The 8,388-nt window shown below is 36.3% G+C and overlaps 1 long non-coding RNA gene across 1 annotated transcript; it reads left to right on the forward strand.

The window, feature by feature from the left end:
• Positions 1-2,201: 2,201 nt before the first annotated feature.
• On the forward strand, positions 2,202-7,053 carry LOC114535171. The gene is made up of 2 exons (XR_003688206.1): positions 2,202-2,287; positions 6,218-7,053. It is a non-coding gene; the product is annotated as an uncharacterized LOC114535171 (long non-coding RNA).
• Positions 7,054-8,388: the final 1,335 nt, after the last annotated feature.

Here is an 8,388-nt window from a genome sequence, read left to right on the forward strand (position 1 = left end):
CAAAACGGCGTAAATTATAGACAATTTCTAGCGAGGATTCAATAACCTGACAATAACCTGTATAGTTTACCTCAGGGAACCTACGGTAGGTTACCAATCGTTCAGTTTGAAAAATGCCAAAGGTTTTTGAAAAATACTTTCTTTTCGGCTTTCTTTCATAAAATTCGAGGTCCAATGCGCTTATATTAGCCAAAACTTTATATGGAACTCTCTTTTTATTATTTCGAGCAGCCATTTTACATGCATTTGAATAATTACAGTGGATACCCGCTGACCGTAATACGCGGGAGCAAAATGTCCACGATTTCTGGCAATGAGGAAATGTCGATATCATAGATAACACATAATTTTAAAACAGCTATTCTCTTAAATATCTGTTTATACCAATAGATATGAAGGCAATTTGTTTGTTTTCATTCTATTTAAGGCAGAATTATGATAGTATTGTTTATTGTTACTTCAAAGGTAGTGATGTTTTTATGTTACAAAATGTTACAAATTAATAATATCGTCTGTGCAATACCCTGCTGACATTTTAGTTTCAACTTGAAGTTGGAAATAAAGCAATGCTTGAGATGCAAAAATATTTCTGTTCATGAGCTCTAAATACATCTTTGACCGTGAAGTTATTAAGGAACCTTGATAACTATCATGTCTTGTCCTGTCCATGGGTAGTTAAACTATGGTCTAGAATTATTCAAGGGGTAGTTAAACTATGGTCTGGAATTATTCAAGGGGTAGTTAAACTATGGTCTGGAATTATTCAAGGGGTAGTTAAACTATGTTCTGGAATTATTCAAGTAGTAGTTAAACTATGTTCTGGAATTATTCAAGTAGTAGTTAAACTATGGTCTAGAATTATTCAAGGGGTAGTTAAACTATGGTCTGGAATTATTCAAGGGGTAGTTAAACTATGTTCTGGAATTATTCAAGTAGTAGTTAAACTATGTTCTGGAATTATTCAAGTAGTAGTTAAACTATGGTCTAGAATTATTCAAGGGGTAGTTAAACTATGGTCTGGAATTATTCAAAGGGTAGTTAAACTATGGTCTGAAATTATTCAAGGGGTAGTTAAACTATGGTCTGGAATTATTCAGGGGTAGTTAAACTATGGTCTGGAATTTTTCAAGGGGTAGTTAAACTATGGTCTGGAATTATTCAAGGGGTAGCTAAACTATGGTGTTGATTTATTCAGGGGTTAGTTAAACTATGGTCTAGAATTATTCAAGAGGTAGTTAAACTATGGTCTAGAATTATTCAAGAGGTAGTTAATAATTATGGGGTCTGGATTTATTCCGGGATTAGTTAAACTATGGTTTAGATTTATTCTGGGAATATTTAAACTAGGGTCTGGATTTATTCTGGGGTTAGTTAAACTATGGTCTAGACTGTTCAAGGGATAGTTAAACTATGGTGCGGAATTATTAAGAGTTAGTTAAACTATATGGTCTGGATTTGTTCTTGGATTAGTTAAACTATGGTTTGGATTTATTCTGGGATTAGTTAAACTATGGTCTGGATTTATGCCGGTTTAGTTACACTATGGTCTGCAGTTATTCATGGGGTAGTTAAACTATGGTCTTGAAATATTCAAGATATTTAAACTATTGTCTGGGGTTATTCAAGGGGTAGTCAAAGTATGGTCTGGAAGTCAAAACAAATTATTAAATATTGATGTGAAGATGTGTGGCTGTTAACAGACTGTTAATCTGAGCAACCAGTGTCCTCAACAGTGGGATACAATTTTAATGATCTATTTTAATGATCTATTTTTATTTGTGTTGTAATGTTGTAATATATTTTGTGTGTATTTTGTACTTTGTGCGTTATCATATCTTGTGTGTATATAATTTGTTTTTATTACACGTGTACTAAATTTTGTGTATATTAATTTTCTCTTTTGTGTGCGTATCCTATTCACAACACGTATAATAATATAAAGTTAAAATTTACCATAACAATGCTCTGCTTGTGACTGGAAGGAAATAGCCACGTGTGTTAGACATGCGGAACGTAAAAGAAGGGTGTGTAACACAGATTACGCCATTCATGCTCAGTTTATACGCGGAGTGCTTGACGGAGAGACGAGACGAGTTTATGACCCACGAAAATTTTGTTACTAAGCTCTAACAGTATAGCACTATGGCCGATGAACCAGAAGTTCAATACCCCTATTGCTGGTGATCAACAAGCAGCCCCACAGCCTCCAGTTAATGAACCTGTACAGCTACCAGCCGCCGTTGAAGCTAGCGCCGCACAAGGCAATCGTAATGGACCAGACATTGAGGTTTGTATTAAATCTTGTCTCGTCAAATTCCGTATTTATCGTAACTTTATTAGTTCTATAATTTACGGTAACAGTGTGATGCTTGTTGACATTATTACTTTGTCGTCCATTCTATATCAACGTACTGTCTGTGATATACATATCTAGATTTGACCGATCATAGTCCTTGTCGGGTCCTTAGGTCGATTGCGATAATCGATTTCGCGACACTCTTTTATATTGTTATATGTCACTTGAGATGTTTGAGAGGACCTACTTATGTGTGTGTTGTTATACAAATTACACTAATATCTGTGACCCTTTGAGCTACAGTCTTGAAATTTACACATCAAATAGAGTTTTTCATTAGCTTCAGTCCCAATATATGTCCTAACGTTCAGTGTTAAGTCCTTACTTAGGTGTGTGTTGTTATACAAATTACACTAATATTTGTGACCGCCTCCATTCGCTGGTTGCCAGCTCCTTGACTACTCGTCAAGGGTATAGATTGCAAATGGAACAGGCGGGAATAAAACACAAGCTATTGTTAAAGCTTTTAACGCGATGAATCTCGCAGGATTTGCTTGGTTTGTAATTTCTTGACTGTGATGGTCAAGGGTGGGTTGCAAATGGAACAAGCAGGAATAAAATACAAGCTATTGTTTTAGCTGTTTACGTGATTGATTTCGCGGGATTTGCTTGGTTTGTAATTTCTTGACTGCATGGTCAAGGGTAGATTGCAAATGAAAACACGACAATAAAATACAAGCTATTGTTATAGCTCTTTACGCGATGGGTCTCGCGGGATTTGCTTGGTTGTAATTTCTTGACTGCAATAGTCGGGGCGCAGCGTAGATTGTCAGTCCACTAAAAAGCATTTACACGATCAATTTCGCGGGGTATCGATTCGTTTGGTTTGTATAAATTTCCTCCACTGTGCAGTGGTGGCTAAAGTTAGACTGTAAATGAACAAGCTTAAATTTGGATATAAGCAGATACATATTATAATAGATCTTGTCACTGCTTACGTGATGCAGTTCATACAAATACATCAACAATCAAACAAACTGTTGGCGTAGTTGTTGTACAATGAAATTACGCTGTAGTAAAGTATGTTGAAATTAACTATCGTTTCAGTTGATAATGTATCGCAGAAATGAGCTCTGAATATACACTGCGACTCACGATATTAGTTATTATGCAAATATGTTCACAAATTTACTCGAGTAAGCTCTTTCCTCTGCACGAAGTTGGGAATATTGAATTATCCCAGTGGAAACATGGCTTCAATGTTTACATTTACATACGTCACGTGATTCGAAAATTAGGCAGGTTTTTTGTATAAAGGGTGGTCCACTTTATTAGTTTGATCATTTTGTTGTGACGATGGGACGAAGCAACGACCTTACTCACCCAGAAAAAGAGATTATTATTAAAGAGCTGGCAAAATCAACCACCATTGAAGATATTGCAAGGATTATCAAACGTAACGCCGTAACAGTAAAGAGATTTTTAAAAGATCCTTTGAGGAAGACGAAAAGAAGAACTGATCGCGGATCGATGAAGTCTGTTTCAAAGCGTGATTTACGTTGTTTGAAGCGAAAACTGCGAAAACTTCCAGGAGCAACGAGTAATAGAATATTTAAAGAAGCTGGCCTGCCGGACATCTCCAAAAGTACACAAAACAGAATTTAAGCAAAGATAACCAAAAACAAATGTTCACTAAAAAGGCCTCCACTAACGAAAAGACAAAAACATTTGCGGTTGAACTGGGCTAAAAACTGTATGAAGACTGACATGAAATGTGTATTGGTCACTGACGAGGCAAGATGGGTCATCCATGGTGAACAGTGTCAAACCATAGGAAGCCCAGACAAATGAGTTGAAGTTAATAAAAATCCGTAAAACACTTGAGATATGTGTTAAAATTAATTAAAGTATGTAATATGCTACAAAACTACTGTTAGAACCATGTATGTAGCGTGCTCCAGTGGCCCTTCCATTTGCCTATGCAACTAGTGACGTAACTTACTATATTATTAGGAAGGATGGAAACTCTCGCCTCAATTTTCAACATGTTCACAAATTAAAACACAAATTACTATAGTAAAATGGCACGTCGACTGCTAAATGCCTACCCTAGGTTTAAGTTGAATAATCAAACTATACTTTCATCACAAAAATAATGCTGAATTCAAAAGAAAGCGCTGGAAAAACGTACACAAACTTTGTAAATTTGCCGAAATTTTCGTGAATTCATGCGGGATGTAAGTACCTACCCAAAATGGCGGCGGCAGAAGAATCTGATTGGTCGAGAAAGGTAAACAAAGTATGATAAACCAATCTGATTGGTCGAGAAAGGTAAACAAAGTATGATAAACCAATCTGATTGGTCGAGAAAGGTAAACAAAGAATGATCGACCAATCAGATTTTTCTGCCGCCGCCATTTTGGGTAGGTACTTACATCCCGCATGAATTCACGAAAATTTCGGCAAATTTACAAAGTTTGTGTACGTTTTTCCAGCGCTTTCTTTTGAATTCAGCATTATTTTTGTGATGAAAGTATAGTTTGATTATTCAACTTAAACCTAGGGTAGGCATTTAGCAGTCGACGTGCCATTTTACTATAGTAATTTGTGTTTTAATTTGTGAACATGTTGAAAATTGAGGCGAGAGTTTCCATCCTTCCTAATAATATAGTAAGTTTACGTCACTAGTTGCATAGTCAAATGGCAGCGCCACTGGAGCACGCTACATACATGGTTCTAACAGTAGTTTTGTAGCATATTACATACTTTAATTAATTTTAACACATATCTCAAGTGTTTTACGGATTTTTATTAACTTCAACTCATTTGTCTGGGCTTCCTATGGTCAAACAATAATGAAACGCCAGCAGGGAGGCGGAGGTGTAATGATATATGCTGGAATAATTGGGGACGAAATTTGTGGTCTTATTCGTGTACCAGAAGGGGTTAAACTAACATCTCAAACTTATTGCCAGTTTTTAAAAAGCGTTGTTGAACCCTGGCTGGAAGAGATCCCATTGTCGCAGTTGAGAAAGTTAATTTACATGCATGACAACGCCCCTTCCCATTCAGCTAAAGCAACAACCGTATATTTAGAGTCCTTGGGTTTTAAGGACCGAACGCTGATGATTTGGCCTCCAAATTCACCCGATCTTAACCCCATAGAGAATATTTGGTCTATCGTCAAGCGACGAGTTTATGCTGATGGAAAACAGTATACTTCCAAAGATGCCTTATGGAAAGCCATACAACAGGAATCAGCTTCCATGCCAAGATCTCTAATAGGAAAACTGACAGATTCCGTGAATGAAAGACTTTTTGACATTATTCGTCTCAATGGGTCCCACGTTGGTCAATAACTCACTTTAATTGGCTGAAACGTGATCTGACGTTTTACTGTAAATCGTCGATTGACTACATGAAAATATTCGGGTTTAAATTATGTTATTTTTAAAGCATGTACCATATAATGATTGATAATAACGTTTTTGGTTAGCAAAATTGCTATTTCCTAAAGCAAACTATTATCTTGGCTCAGGAAAAAATTGATAACAGTGTTATTAAAGAAATTGTTGCGTTAGATTTAATATTTCAAACTTTTTTATTTTCTGTAACGTATTGCTTGGACTTTTTGAATACACGTAGCATATTTCCCACTATACAATCAGCCGAAATTAAAGATTTTTTCAAATCTAGCATTATAACTAATATCATGAGTCGCAGTGTAATGGTTACGCTGAAATTGTACGAGATTGATTTTCATGCTCTAATCTTCTGGTTGTAATTAAGTTAGTTATTTTACGACAGATACTTTGCATGGAATTATCTTCATAGAGCGCCAGTGGCTGAACATACGCCTATCATCACGGCGCACGTGTTAATGGTTATAATCTTAGTGACAGTGTTCCCTCTTTCCTTTAGCATTTACGCGAAGAATTACGTCAATTACGCCAGTCAGTAGATGAGGTATCCCAGGCTTCTGTGGAGAGTTTAAGGAGACGAATGTTGCTGTATACAGCTCGTCCACTCAGATTTCAATAACTATGAAGCGTTGGAGATGTTGGATTCCCTTCAAAGCACGGCCAAGGATAAAGCACAGGAGAAAAAAGATTATTATAGAGTGGCATACCAGACAGCTAGAGAAAAGGTTAACCTGCCAACACCTCAATTTCAAATGCTAGTCCGTCGATTATTTGGTGACAAAGACCATAACAAAGTACTCGACATTGTTGCAAAAGTGGAAAAAACCCTCCGCAAAGAACAGTCACGTCGTCCAACGCCAACATGGTTCTCTTATCGCGGTTTCACAGAAACTGCCGATTGTTGCTTAACTGTTTATCCAGTTAGTCCAATGTCCTGTGTGTGCTCATGCTAACGACTGGGACTTTCGTTATTGCCAGAAATGTGGATATTCTTGCAAGTCATTAACACCCGTCTCTAATTCTAATCGTGTTTTAAACTGTTTTAATAGTTCCCATTTGAACTTCAGAGGCCTTCATCTAAATAATGTAGGCAGCTCAATTCTTCAGGACAATTTAAGAGAATTTGCAAATAATATACCTAATTGACATGATATTTCCCCGGACATTTCAGCAATAACCTCCGATAATCAACTAAATGACTTGTTGAATGACCCGGCAATAGTAAATTGTAATTCTGAATCTGCTCTTAGCGAAATTGCTAATCTCAAAGGTTTTCGAATAGCTAGCCTAAATGTTAATAGCCTCTTGAAGCATATCGATGAGCTTCGAGTAATATTGGAAAAATGTCCGATTGATGTCTTAGCCATCAATGAGTCCAAAATCGATGAATTTGTCTCAGACCATGAAATTAAAATACCTGGATACGATTTATTCAGAAAGGAACGTAATAGACACGGTGGGGGTGTCGTTTTATATGTTAGAAACTGCTTTACATGTGTTGAACGTACAGAATTGGTCCCAAATTCGCTTGAAATGGTGTGCATTGAAATTTTTCGTCAATATAGCAAGCCATTCTTAGTTTGTTCTTGGTACAGACCTCCGAATGCTAATATAAGTTTGTTTGAAGACTTTGAACGCTTTATTCAAAAATGTGATAAGGAAAATAAAGAATTAATAGCTTTAGGGGACTTTAATTGTGACGTTAGTAAATCCCCATATGATAATCACACGCAAACATTATTAAATATATGTACGTTACATCAGCTGAAACAACTGATAGAAGAACCAACTAGGGTGACTAAAACAACTGCAACCTTAATTGACTTGGTTCTAGCTAACAATCCTGAGAGTATTTCTAACTATGGAGTAATTAATTTGGGGATTTCCGATCATAACCTAATTTTTGCTGTCAAAAAAATGGTGTTTCCAAAGAAAAAACAAGCCTTTAAGGAATTTCGAAATTTTAGAAATTTTAATGAACGACAGTTTCTCGAAGACTTAAATACGGTTCCCTGGGATTATGTGAACCAATTTAATGACCCAAATGATAGCTGGCAAATTTGGAAATTATTCTTTCTAGAGACACTCGATAGGCATGCGCCAATTCAGAGTAGGCGGACTAAAACTAAATCAATGCCATGGGTAAATGCATCCATAACGCAACTTATGAGGGAAAGAGACCTCCATCAGAAATTGGCTAAAAAATTTGGCTCTGAAGCGCATTGGGAAAAGTATAAAACCATCAGAAACAAACTGAATTCTGAAATAAGGAAAGCTAAAGCTAACTACTTTAATAATAAACTTTCAGAATCCTCTCAGCAGAGAAATGTTAAAAAAAGCTGGTCATTAATTAATACTCTTCTAGGTAAAGACGGTAGTAAATGTACAATAGTCAATGAACTCAATATCGGCGGCAGTGTTATTACAGACGGAGTTTCAATTGCAAATCAACTAAATAACTATTTTGTTAATATTGGCCCGTCACTAGCGGCTGAAGTGACAAATTGTAACGCTGCCTACGAAACAAATGTTAAGGATTCTACTTGCCGTTCAACATTTTGCTTCTCAGGTCTAAGTATTGATCAAATTGCAAATAATCTAAAATCTCTAAAAGTTTCTAAAGCTACGGGACTCGATAAAATTCCAGCAAAAGTACTTAAACTATCTGCG

The sequence above is a fragment of the Dendronephthya gigantea genome, unplaced genomic scaffold, assembly GCF_004324835.1.
Source record: "Dendronephthya gigantea isolate DGI-Jeju-01 unplaced genomic scaffold, DenGig_1.0 000111F, whole genome shotgun sequence".
Classification (NCBI taxonomy): domain Eukaryota; kingdom Metazoa; phylum Cnidaria; class Anthozoa; order Malacalcyonacea; family Nephtheidae; genus Dendronephthya; species Dendronephthya gigantea.